The sequence below is a fragment of the Strigops habroptila genome, chromosome 4 (assembly GCF_004027225.2).
Source record: "Strigops habroptila isolate Jane chromosome 4, bStrHab1.2.pri, whole genome shotgun sequence".
Classification (NCBI taxonomy): domain Eukaryota; kingdom Metazoa; phylum Chordata; class Aves; order Psittaciformes; family Psittacidae; genus Strigops; species Strigops habroptila.
The window spans coordinates 74,316,118-74,330,461 of NC_046358.1; the positions used below are offsets into that span (position 1 = coordinate 74,316,118).

Here is a 14,344-nt window from a genome sequence, read left to right on the forward strand (position 1 = left end):
CCACATTTGTAAAGGAACACAAGTATTTGTCTGTGAGCCAGGGATAATGCAGATGTGCTAGGATTCAAATCTAAATACACCTATTTCTCCCAATCTCTCTGCCACCACCAAAGCACTTGCAGTTATTTGTTTGTTCCTGCCCTCTTCCCAGAAGAGTAGCTTAAGGTACCTCAATTTTTCTTTCTGCCCATACCCAGATTGCTGCTACTTCATCTCACACCTAAGCCTGGTAAGTACACTTAAACTAGATGATCCTCTCCCTGATCTTCCCTTAGAGGCACGCTCAAACAAATTAGCACACCACAGCTGTGCTAAGGGCCACAAGACCACGAGCTATAATCATTATTAATGGGGGTAAAACATTCCACAGTAAGTGGAGTCCTTTGGAATAGTTGGGGGCCTACTGGCAATTTCAATTACCAACAGACAATACAATAACTGTAGTATACCACCAGCTACCTAAAGCCAGTCTGTTCTAGAAGGAAAATTTAATCTCCCTCCTCTAACAAATTAATAACTCTTTGACATTTGGGAAATACTATTAATAGAAAATCAAATAAAGAAGATGCTCAATGTTACACAGACAGAACAAGTGGCATTAAAATAACAAACATGACTGTCTGGAAGTGGCAAGTCTTTCAACGTTCTGAGAAGAGAGTGCACACAAATGCAGACAGGAGCAACCCCATGTGAACGACCAGTGTGCCTGCTGGTCCTGCCCACAGCCTGTGAACAGCCGATGGGATCACAATGTCCCCCAGGATACTGGCCTGCTTTGGGTTCATCCCTTCCATAAGGACTGTGAACTTCCACAGCAAAGCGAACCAAACACACCCCGATTATGAATACAATCTGTTAGGACTGTGAATGTTTCTTATTTTTGATTGTTTCACATTGTGAGAACCAGTTCTATTAGGTGAAACATTATATTCAACATTCTCCTTGTAGTTCTGTAGCTTCTACAGAAACCATATCAGTGAATGTAACATGCTTAAGCTTGTTTTGCTAATACCAGTCTTCATAAATACCATGGTAGGACTCATTAGACAATAATTTTCACAATCATTTGACACTGGACAGCATTAAAATATACTCATATAACCATTTTTCATAAAAATAAAAGTCAAATAAATTGAGAGGATAGTCTATTGTGCAAGAAAAGCCAACTTACTAATACCAACAAAATAGCATTTAAAAAAAATTAGCATGTAACAAATATATGGACAATAAAAATGGCTATAAATGCATTATTAACGGTTGTATTTTAGCAACACAATAGGAAGGAGACTGTATTTTGACGAAGGAATCATGTCAGCACTGAAATGCTTACTGCCGCTTTCTGTGTTGAGAAAGTCTCAGGAGCATCACAGATACTTTGTAAACCTTATTTACAACAGGTCGGGACCCCTTGGCAGAGTAAAACAATTACTGGCGTGTGATATCCTACTAGGAACCTTTCCTATAATTTGCAATTATACCTGTTGCACCTGTTCCAGCTGCAGGAAGGCTAGCTAGACTGTATGAAAAGAACACTGTACAAGAGGGTCCAAGAAAACATCCATGGTAATGACAGAAGACTGAATGGGTTAAAAGACCCCAACATTCTCATGTGAAAACCACAGAAAAACAACATTACAGCTGCTTACTTTTTCAAGGAAATAAAAAGGAGAGTCAAAATAAGTATTAATGATGCACAGAACTAGAAAGTTCAGTTCTCAGGAAAAAGAACACAAGAATGTGCAATGAAAATTAACAGAAAAGCAGAAGGACACTAATTCATCCTGTTAGGATTCTTCTAAGTGTACCAGGTGTACCTAATGGTAAGACTCAGTGTCAGAGCACGTGTTGCCAAATACTGAAGGAAATTTAAGAAATGTTCAAAGAGGAACCAAATCTTCATACCCTGATGTCTAAAACCTGCTGCATTAAGGATCAAAGTCATCCCTTCAACGTTAAACGTCAAGAAAAACCTTTATGGGGCAATAATGATTTGCTCCTGGGACAGTTCCACACCCTTTCACCTGAGGCATCTGGTACTCAGTGCCCTGCTCTGCCAAAGCTAGAACAGGTATTAAAAAGGCATATGTCTGATCAAGGAGCTGTATTTCTCTGTACCTGGTTCTTTTTCTTTATTTAGAAGGAAACACTGAAGGTTTCGGGAACACTTGTTTACATTATGTGATTTGACTGTTTTGATAGAACTGCAGGGGTTTAAACTGTTTACTTCTCAGTACTGAAACCGAGCTGGGGTTTTCACATCAGCCACACGATGTCACTGTTGGTAAGCAAAAATTTAAAATCGTGCATATTTGTCGGAACTCAAATAACAGTTCAGGCACTGTTACTTTCACATTTTCCTTGCTCCTTTAAGGACATCACGGGACAGCTTAACATAGCTGAAAGATGCCACAATGCAATACACTGAAAACTTTCAAGAGTGTCTGACAAAAAATGAAATTATATGAACACTACCAGTTAATGATGAACGACAACACTGGCAATGCTAGAATACATTTGTTTGTTATCTCAGCATGATGTCACCAGCATATTTGTGTATTCCCATCTCTGCATTTCACTGGCTTGTAGTTTTGGAAGGCTGATGAAAATTAATCCACACTATGCTTATAAATCTCTATACATTAGTAGAGTATAATCATAGAATCATAGAATAGTTAGGGTTGGAAATGACCTTAAGATCATCTAGTTCCAACCCCCCTGCCATGGGCAGGGACACCTCGCACTAAACCATGTTGCCCAAGCGTCTGTCCAACTAACCTAAAACTCTCATCAGAAAATCATCAGGTCTGCCCTTTCCCACGTCAGTGTGTAATGCCAGTGATTCAAACTGAGTAACTGGCTCACCAAGCTGTGTCCTGCTTAGAGAAAAGGATTTCCCACCTGAATGGGGGAGGGAATTATACCACAACCTGCTCCGTAACCCTTCAGCACACATCCTTTTCGGACCTAACATTTTAAAACATAAAATACACTTCCTAGAAAATTCACAGTGTTGCTAAGGCACCATGTAATTCAAGCCTTTCTCCCAGCCACCCAAAACTGTAGAGAGAATGGAGACCTGAAGATAACAGAGCCACTGTAAAACATCCTTTATACCTTAGAACTAAAAATCCAACTGTATAGATTCTTTAGAACTAGATTTTTCTTGTTGGAATACCATTGACAAAAGATTCAAAGTAACTTTTCTTGAACACTTGCTTTCTTTTTGATGTCTCAGTACCATTTTTCCCCCTATAATCTCTTTGTATCTCTTACTAGCCCACACTGTGTCCCATATTTAGGGTATGACAGGTTAAAAGTCACACTATATCAACTTGTAACTTCAAACACCGTAATGCGATTCATTCTTTTGTGCAGTCGCGAATAAAAATCTGTCCCAAACGGGGGATGGGAAGAAGATACTAGTAAATGTCAACTCCTGTGACTGTTTGAGGCTATTCAACTTGCATTAAAAAGTCCAAAAGATGTATAAGACACCACATACGGTATAACGTATACACTTATATGTCCAGATGTAAGCTTAAAACTGTAAGAAAAGAGAGCAGAAACATGGAAAACTACAAAAGGTGGATGTATTTGACTCAGTATTCTTCTTTCCCTCACCATCTGTATTGACAGACTTTTATTTTTTAACACTTCTACACAAAAAGAAATTAGAAAAGAAATCATAATTGTAAATATTGAAGACGGTTACCATGTTTTTTCAAATCCCTTGCCCATTTGTTACAAGATACTGTTGTGTATCTTGTGTCTTTCTTGTTAACATTTAATGGAGTACTTCCATAAACATACGTTTGTTCTTGTTCTCAACACTTTCCTCTGTCACTGCGACAGATGGCTTTACACTGAAGCACATGAAAATATTAAGTTCTTTATAAACCCGTTGAAGTTTGAAATGTCTGCAAGTAATAAGTATTTTGGCAGCTATTTCTTTAATACAGATATTACAGAATGTTATTGTTTCCACATCAGTTTCCCATTTGCTACAGTCTATTCTAAACCTACAGTTTTCTTTGAACTTAATTAATAGTCGCATTGCTTCATTCAAAATGGTGTCATTTCTAAGCTGAATAGTAGGTTTTGCTATTTGTCTGTCCAAAGAAAGGTAAAAACTGATTAGAAAAATAATGGTTGTGCCATAGGGCTTGTGCCATACCACAAAGGAGCCCAGAGCACATTGGGACTTTTTCCCTACTGTTCCTTCTGTGTCTTTTAAGAAATGTGTTTTCCACAGCAATTGTTAGAGGACTGTCTTCAAAGACTTGATTCCAGTTCTCTCTAACCCAATCTTCTGCTCCATGCCAAACCACTTGTTGACTTTTGTAGTGTAAAATAAAAAATTAAATATTGAGAAAAGGAGTCCAACATGCTTATCCTTCTCACAATGGTTACACTGACACAAGAACTTCAACTGCAGTTTGTAAACTAACATGTCTGAGCCAAGAACCAATCATGTGCACTGACTGGTTAGGAACATATCCTTTTAATTTCTATGGTTTCCTCATTCAAAGCTTTTTTTGACAGAGGCTGTCAGTTCCTATATAGAACATCTAGAATACTACACAGAAAATCAGGCAACAGAGCCTCTCTGGCCCCAAGGCACCCTTACACTTCTTAGATAGCAAAAATAAGTCTCAACTGCTCTACTATGTTCTGTCTAATCAGCTTTTTATTCATAAAACATAATGTTATGTCATTAATAGAAGATGGGAAAGTCCATGCAGTTGTCACAAAAAACCAAAAATTACTATCTATAAATAAAGTGAAAATATATTGAAAATAGCTTAGTTTAGATTATATGTTTGTATTTCAAATGCTAAAGGTGATGCTAAAGGCATAAGGGAAGCCCTCCTACGTAATATAGACATTTTAAGAGTTTATGTAGAAGCAACTCTCTAAATGCATCCAATTCTATTATACCTGCTTAGACCCTTATTGAGAGGATTATTCAGTGCTTCCATAAATACAGACCAAGAGTTCTTCCCACAACTAGTGATAAACCACATACAAGTTTCACCAACAAACACACTGTTCTAAGATGAAACACTTGAGAGGGGAGCTGAGAGCAGGGATTGAAGAGATGCACACCGGTTACTGCACTCAACTAAGAGAAAGAACCAAAAAAAAAAAAAAACGCCCCAAAGGAAGACCCAAGATCTTATCAGTAACTTTGCAGAAGTCCAATATTTTCCAAACTCTGTTTCTTGGGAAAACCTTTATAATATTGATCATTGCCTTACCTCACAGATGTGTAAAAATAGCAAGAATCTCTACCAAATTCAGAGGTAGAGACATAAAAGAGATCCACCTGCTGAACAAGATGTAAGTTCAACTTTTGAGGAAGACTTTCTATTTTAGTAATAGGAATACACAGAAATGAGAACAAGTTTTGTCTGTTATAAATTCTATAGTATGTCTTCACATACAAAGGCATACAGTTGCATTTTTCCAACATTTGCTTTCCAAACCTTTCCTAAAAGCTTCCAGTGATAGAAATCCTATAATCTTCCTAGCTCATCTAATTAAATATTAAGTATTCTTAATATCAGGAAGCGTTTCTAATACCTAATCTAAATCTTCCTTTGTGTAATTTAAGCCTACAGCTTCACATCCTACTCACTATGGACATGGAGAAGAACACGTCAATGCTGTTATGTCCAACTGCATGTTAGAATTTGTTCCTTTGAGCAAAAATGCAGTCTACTGTCTGCAATGTTGAAAGATCAAATGAAACATTTGTTATTAACTCAATTTAAACCCAAGTATTTCTGTAGCTCTACATTATGCAGGAAAATAAAACAAAAATTTCTCAGTGGGGAAATAAAGGACTCCTTTTAAAATGCCAAACGTCAAAGTACTAATGCTTGCTCTCTCTTCTTCCATGTTTCCAGTTTTCTTTAAATATCAATAACATTTATTATTTAATTAAAATAACTAAAAAGGATTTTTAGTTACCTAACCCTCCTCCCCACCCCCTGGGAAATAACTGCCTGAAAAAAAATTGTTTGGATCCAGTCAGAATTTCATAATCTTTATGCTTCAGAGACATAAGACTGGGGGGAACAAATGTATATATCCTTCCTGCCATTTTTTAAGGTAATTCCCCATAAGAATCTCAGCTCCTCATCCATCTTTATTTTCTGTTATCTTAATGGGCACAATGTCCTTGGCTCCTCCGTAGTTTAAGAACCCAATCCACCTCACTTCTGTCAATGCACAAGATAGTCTACTTGAGTCATATATTCATGGTGTGTGATCAGCTGAAGTTTGCATCCCATACTTTTCTTGTTCTACTGCACAGCCGAAGTCAAGCCACACACCAGCCAATGACTCACAATTATTCTAAAATAAAGTAATTTTCATTACTTAATCAGTGGTTATTACAAATTTCTGGACTAGATTTCCAGCATTTTCTGTAGATACATATTATCTTCCAACACTGCAGAAGCATTTTCCATTTTACCACTGTTGTTCTTTATCCTCAGCTCTGAGCCGCTGACATAACCCACTGCTTGCCAAGTCCACCCAACTGATAACATCAGATGATAGGATAATACAGGCTGAAAGAAGGTTATCCAAGAACAGCCCTTCGGATCTTCTTCGATATACCCCCTCTAAATGCAGAGATGCTGCCTGGTCAAGTAGAGTATGATGCTAACATCAACTTGCAGCTCTTCTTCTAAAAGACCCCTTCTTCCAAACCCTTGTCTTGCATTTCTGCTCTCCCCAAACTTGCCTTGCGAGGTTATACTGATAGGATAAGTATACCTAGTAATAATTACTCTGAGAAATGCTGTGAACCCAGAGCAGGCCAAGCTAATCAACTCTGGAATGTATCAGCAAAAGCATTTATTTTTTTATGTTTTTATGAGACAGATGCTCATACACACGTATCCACAAAGACATACTTCCACAAATTCAGGAGCATAATAAGTTCTGAAAAGTTTCTAGTAGACTTCAGTAAAATGACAAACCTCATAACCTCTGCCTCAATAAAGTCCAATACACAGCTTTAAGATCTCAAGTCAGCTGTGAGAACCATAGTCTCAAAGATCTAACAATGTCATACAATAATCAATACATAATCTTGATTATATTATAAATCATGGCCAATACTTGCTTCCCAATCATTGAACTATTTGAATTCAATGTTTTTATTTAAATGTGAAATGTTCAAAAAGCATATCTTAGATTAAGTAAAGATTCCCAAGCCAAATAGAACGGGTTGAACCAAAATACAGAAATCGTGTGTGGGACATAAAACTGAAGTCCCAATTGGAATATCTGTCATACAAAACTGCCACAGGGGGAAGGGGAACCTTCTTTTCGTCAAGTCCACTGACAAGATGAAACACGAAGGTCATCTGCAGCATGGGAGATTTTCATTTGTCTAGAAAAAATACCCAACTTTTTGAGACAGTAAAGATATTTAAGCGCTGGAACAGCCAGTCTAGGAGTTGATAACTTCCATTACTGACAGCTTTTAAAGATTAGCTGGATGTCTGTCACAAATGACACTTTTAAAGATGATTCTTTCAGGGAGTAGGGCAGGACTCGATGGCATGGAAGAGTGGTCCTCTCCACTGCTTTTCTATGATCACTGAATATGTCATGTTATCATCAGGATGGAATCTTGTTCAGTGCTTGCTCAGTTATGTGCAGGAGAAAACAAACAAAAGCAGAATTACCATACTCCCTCCCCTTTTCAGAATGCCTTGCCCCAGGTCTGAATCATAATAATTAATTAGAAGAAATGCTAACATACAAACATGCTGCTGCTTTTAATCAGAAGAAATACTAGCAAACAAACAGGCTTGAGCTTTACTCTATTTTTCATTGTTTGGTAGTTAACAGTTGCTACAGGAACAGCATGTGAGATAACAGCTGTATAACATGGTTGAATTCTATTATTTGCATTTACTCATTTAAGAAGATTGCTTCTTTTTAGTTATGGCATGACTAGATGAACTGAGTTTCTCCTCCTATAGACATGCAAGAATTGTGTAGGAGCTCAGCCTGCTGTACCTATGGCCCAGCCAAAAGAATACCAGCATCCTCACATACACTCTGTAAAGTTTCATTTTGTTGACAATACACAGACTGTAACACATCTCAAGACTGAGCTCTTCTCTGATTCCAGTTTTCTAGTCTTACAGACCATCCTCAAGTCACTGTATTAACTAGGGGTGCAATCAGAGACGCAGCTTCCACACCAAGCTGGTAAACCACTCTGTTCTCATAAGTCTAAAATCCAGGCAAACAAAAGTTCTGCTAAGCTATTATATGACTGTGCTGAATTTGATTTACCTCTTCTCAAATTTATAGACACTATTTGGAAAGATGAAGACATCCTGAAAATACAATTGGAAATAAATACATTAAAATACCCAATGCCATTCTTAACATCTTCTGTTAGTAAATAATATCTCCTGTTGTGGCTCAAAGAAAGAACTAGCATGAAGAAAAAGGCTCATACTTCCAGATATGAAAGTCAAAATGGAATTAAGTTGATTCCCATGGCTTCTCTCTTGGTAGAAAGTTCAGTCTGCCATGATTGGATTTTTGACTCTGCTGACACCGGGAAAGCCTCTCAACTGGACTGAAATCCTATTTGAAATGAGATCTGGTTCTTTGACAATTTTGCTCCCCCACACAGGCAGCAGTATCCTGATTTTCCCGGTAACTACCAAGATTAGAGCAGGATTATAGCCTCATGTGGTGCTGGCTTAAATGGCAAGTTGGAAAAACAGGACATTGTGCCACTGTTCAGCATACAGACCTTATTAATACATGTTCTAAAAATATCAAAAGTCTTCAAATGAAAACATTAGATGATAACTCATTTTTAATCTAGTCTTGCAAAATATTCTAACAAAAATCAATGGTTTGAGATTCCTCTGCATCAAAACCAAGTATCAAGCTTTCCCTGCACACACAGCTGACAGTTGACATATTCTTCCAAAAGATGAATCTCTTCCTTTTAAACACACCGCTTGTTGATACCACACATTAAAAGGTTGGGTCATGACAAATCAGAGGCCAGAGCTGAACTGTAGTCCCCAGGATTACAATACCACAGGACACATTGTGTCAGAAAGGTCATTTTAAAGAGCTGAACACTTGATGCTAACACAAAAATGTAAGTCATCTAAAACAGTACAAAAGGAGAGAGCCATGATCCTGCATTAGGGCTTGATCCAAATGTCGAGTTCTTATAAGACTTGCTCCACTGGAGCAGTAGTTCTTCACTGTAGTAGTAGTTCTTCAAAGAACCGAGACTCATCTTAAATGACATTATCTACTGAAACGATTCTATTTTTGTTAGAGCATCATAATAGTGCAAGTTCTCAGCAGCAGCCTAATAACTCCCCAAATAAGCAGCAGTGATGTGCCACATGTGCATCTCGCTTTACTTTACTGGAACAGGTTTTAAAGTAGAGAGCCATTAGATTCAGATTAATTACTAGTCAGAAACATTCTCATCATTCCTGGATTCCTAATATTCGTGTAATTAGAAAATTCAACTTTAACAAGGAAAACATTCATGTTAAAAACTTATAAGCACCTGTCTAGAAAGCACCTCAGCACAAGTACACAGAATAACTTCCATTTGTAAAGGGTGGCAGGTTGTTCTTAGCTTTTTACATCACACTCCAAGATACAAACGGTGAATCAACAATCTTTGCTCAAGCTCTATTCAAGTTCAGGTTGGTGTGTTAGTCTTTAGTACCAAGACTTCTATTTGGCTACTTCACTCTCCTTTCCTACCTGGTTCAATTTGCAATAACTACCAGATAGGAAACCTGCTTAAAATTACTGAAAATCAAATCCATAAAAACAAAAGCACAAAAAAATGGATCCTCTTGTTTTCCACATGAAAAATTTGGTTGGATTTCTAATATTTTTTAGAAAAATCTTATTTTGAATACATATTAAATATTAATTGAAATTCTTTTATTAATTTCTAAATATTGAACCAGTCTGGTTTTAATGATCTCTACCGAACTGCAGGTACATTAAAGTGAGCTGAATGATATGAACTCCAGGAACACTAAACTGAAGAAAGTATTAGTGTTTGCTTCTCCTGAGAATAAAAATATTTACATACAAACTGAAGGTGCAAACGCAAAGCAAGAGGATTTTCAAGTGTTCCTGAATTTATTTTTTTTTTTGAACACCTGATAGAAAAGAACATTCTGAAGTTTTTATGTATCAAAAAAAAAAAAAATATATATATATATATATAGCGGAAGCACATTAAGTCAAGGCAGTAAAACTGGGCTTTTTGTCATGTTTGATTGCTTGAGTTCATTAACTAGTTGTTCTGACTCAAGCAGTTTCTCCAGTTTAGTACTTCAAAAAAAGTTTGTGTGTGCCTCTGTGTTTGTGAAAGGCAACTACTAAGGCCCTGTGATACTATGGGGTTTTTTTTAATATCCCTAACCATCAGAAAATTCTCACTCTTCAGAAGCCTTATTGCTGAGCATGAAATCTGTAATTAACTGCAGAACAAAAATAGTCTTTGCAACCTGGTGGGAGCCGCCATACTGGGCTTTATTGTCAAAGACAAGAAGGAAAACAGCAGTCCATCCAACTGAACATGGTTAAATGAAATCAAATGCAGATTGGGCATGACAAAGACAAATACAAAGCAGAAATGCTTACTCTCTATTCCAATCTCCCAAAGTAAACACATTCTCACACTGTCCAAACTGAAGATCAAGTAAAATAAAAGCAGTGTGTGTACAATGTCACTGAAGACTATAACTTCACTACACTCTTTAACATCTCCATTTGATGCCTTAAAAATAAAAAATAAAAAAAAAAAAAAAAAGAAAGAAAAGACTCCTGCAGGTACAGAACTCCATGACTGACAAGAGATCTCAGGCTATAAAATTAAACTTCACTTACAGAAAATTGAGAAAGAAATGCTAACAGAAAAGTCTCTCACACATTTATTTCTTTTTGCTAACCTAACTGTCTGGTATCTCGCAATCTCAGAGCTCTTGAATTCTAGAGAAAACATATTAATGATGCGCCTTCTTAAATGAAAAGCCTGCACTTTTCTTCCATCTGGTGACTATGTACTTAGTCTTGTAACCAAAAAGGCATACCTCTGCAAATCAATCCTCTATCAGTGTATTCCACTGCATTTATTATTTCCTGGCAACTCAATTCATGAGAACTATTCCTTTGTAACATATTCCAAAACAAAACTAAGGGCAGGTAACTTTTCCAAATTTATCTTGAGATGGATTGGAAACACTACTATTTATGGCAGAATAATAGTTTTTAAAAGTAAACCTTATTCTCACAAAAAGTTAATAGATTTCAAAAGTCATGCTTAGTTCCTAGAAGATGTTGTAAATTCCATCCTGGTCTTACATATTAAAACCCCAAAACACTGAAAAATCACTTGAGGTAATTAAGGCCCTCTGTAGTCTTTGTCCCCTCTCTGAATTGTAGAAATCTACTATCTTGTGACATCATCATTCTAAGAAAACCACCAACATCTGTACCACTGAAGCCAACCAAAAACTTGACTTCAATATGCTTGAGCTATCTTTAAAATAGCTCCTTCTCAGCATATTACTTAAATTAAAATACGAAGTCAAATTTAGACAAGGTATTTTTTTATGGTTAAAATTCTTCACACATTTTCCCCCTGGTTTACTTTTCATGGCTTTTTTGTTCACAATTACTGTCACAATAACTCACAATTTCTCTTCCTTCTGCTTTCCAATTTGATGTTTCATTTGCCATTTCTAACATATTCATCTTAATAAAATTTATTAATATTTAATAGTTATATTTTTAATGAAAATATAAAAAGTCCAAACTTCCAATATTATACTTAAGTACATTTTTTTAGACCTTTTATAGCATTTAGAATACCACAAAGCTATCACTGAATGAATCAATTTATTACTTGTTCCTGGAAAAGTTTTGTGGTTCATGAGCAAAACTGAGACCCTACATGAAAATTTTATCCAAAAAAATTTAACAATTCCATGATAAAGATGCTACTCAAGTAACTGGTTTGAAGTTATAACGACTGAATATAACACCTTGCTAGATAATGCTAAAAAAGTTGTTTCATCCATCTATTGTTGTCATTCTGATTGCAAATATTCATTTATATAGGAGTAGGTAAAATCCTAAAGCTTAATCTTTCTAAAACTGTGCTTGGAAAGGAGTATAATTAATTCTATTTTCACTTGCTGAGGTATCAGTGTACTGGATATTGAGATGGCACTGACTAAATATAATTTATTGCCCACGTATTAAAGGGAAGGCAATGCGAATGTGAGATACTGTATGTTTACAACATCTAAAATACCAAGAAATGTGGTACTGCTTTAGAAAGGAAAACTCTGAAACAGATAATCAAATCTTATGTAATAGATACATGGGTTTAAAGGAAGTAAAACCGATGACTGACACTACACATGCACTCAGAGAAGCACCTACAGAGAATTAAACCCAGAAGCCCACATTGTTTCCATTAAATGATTCAAATATGAAACCAGTGATACATACACCACTATTGCTCTTGCTGTAGACAAGGGAACGCTCTTCACTTAACAGCAGTTTTGCTCACTTTTCACAAGTCAACCTCCTTTGCACATTCAAAAACAGACCAACAACATGAGTACCAAACGCATAAGAAAAAAGCTGTAATTTATGTACAGAATATCAAGACACACAATCTTTATACATGCCTTGCTTCATTTTAGAAATATGTATGAAATCAATGTACTATACATAAACCATTTTTTTTACGTATTTCGTAAGCAAACATAATTGTGAACTTTCTATTTAATATCTGTATAAATCCTAATTACATCTGTATCAAGACCAAATACCTTATCACTGCAGAACTAACAAATAAAAGACTGTTAAAGACTGTTTTGGATCTTACTAAATTCCTGAATATGCAGCTAAATAAAATACATGACACGGAATTTAATGTAGGGTCCTGACAGCAATGTGATTTTATGGCGCCTAAGCTGCTAATCCAACCCTTACCATCTGAAATGCAGCATGCCACTACTGGACTGTGCCACAGGCTTCGACACGTGAGAGCCAGCCTTTTCAAATACATGATACTCCTACTAAGTGGGGAAGAGATTCCCTGTTCAAAAGCTAGCAAAACCCACTTTCCCTGCTCCCCTCAACATTTTTTCCACACTTTGAAGTGTGTGGGTTTTTTAAAGAAAAACAACTGCTAAAGTAATTAAAAGTACCTAAATTACTCTACAATAATATCCGGCTGGCAACTGACATGCATTTTTAAATCCCAGTCTTTCCTACTCTATTTCTGCCTTTTTTTAAATGTACATATATATATAAATGGGTTGTTAGCTAAATTTATCTGTATGTTTAAATGGTATTTATTAAGAAAATGCCGCTGTTGGTTTATCCCACGTGTTTTAACAAGTACAGAAATAAAACTTTAAATTCCTCATATAAATTGTGTTTTCCAACATCATGATTCTATGCCGATACCATACAGGTATCCTAAAGTTAAATAAGCAATCGGGTTGGTCAAGAACCCTGTAAACTGCCAACTAAGAGGCAATACTTCACCTGACAAAACCATTTCTAATGAGATTCTTGCCACGTTTCATATAAATGCTAATATAGATCCCATCAAAAGGAAGTGAAACAGCTCTTTGAAGATGAAGTTCACATAAACTTCAGCCAGATACAGGTTAAGGACAAATAATGTCCGCACTCGGTGCCTTCTGCAAGCACGCACACACTCCGGTGCTCACTCACACCGACAAGCCCATGCCGCGCGCACACACAAGCGCAGCCGAGAACAAATGGACGGACGTACCCTGCAGAGGAAGCGCAGCACCGCAGTCAGCCCGAGTTCAGAACGGACACAGCCCGGAGGAGCCGGCAGCCCAGCGGCGTGCCTCCCGCCCTGCTCCCGCCTTCATCCCGCCGCGGCTCGGCCCGAAGCCCCGCGCACACACCAGCCTCGCCGCCTTCGCGTCGGGACGTCGCTGGCGGCGGCTGAGCCCCAGCAGCACCCAAACATGCCCCCGGCCCCCGCCCCCCGCCCGGGGCCGCTCTCCGCCGCGAGCAAGGGCTGGCTGACCGCTCGCACGCCGCCGGCCCCGCTCCCGCCTCACCTGACGGGCGCCTCCCCCGCCCGCGCCAGCCGCCGCGGTCTCATTGCCGGCTGCCGAGCGGCCCCGCTGCCGCGCCGGGCGGAGCCGGGCACAGCGGCGGCGACCCCCGCCCCGTCCTCCCCTCCGCGGCCGTCCCGGGGCACGAGCACCTGCGCGCCCCTTCGGCCTCACGGCCAGCACGT

At 37.9% G+C, this 14,344-nt stretch overlaps 1 protein-coding gene across 32 annotated transcripts in view; it reads right to left on the minus strand.

Moving 5' to 3' along the window:
• RBFOX1 (RNA binding fox-1 homolog 1) overlaps positions 1 to 14,344 on the minus strand; it is a 1,252,174-nt gene that overhangs the window by 654,979 nt on the left and 582,851 nt on the right. Inside the window, exon 1 of one of the 32 annotated variants that reach the window (XM_030482311.1) lies at positions 13,862 to 13,880. The exons of the other annotated variants lie outside the window; for them this stretch is intronic. The gene's annotated coding sequence lies outside the window, so the exon portion shown is untranslated. Of the gene's footprint in view, positions 1 to 13,861; positions 13,881 to 14,344 lie in introns of those variants that run through there. 32 annotated transcript variants of the gene reach the window in all.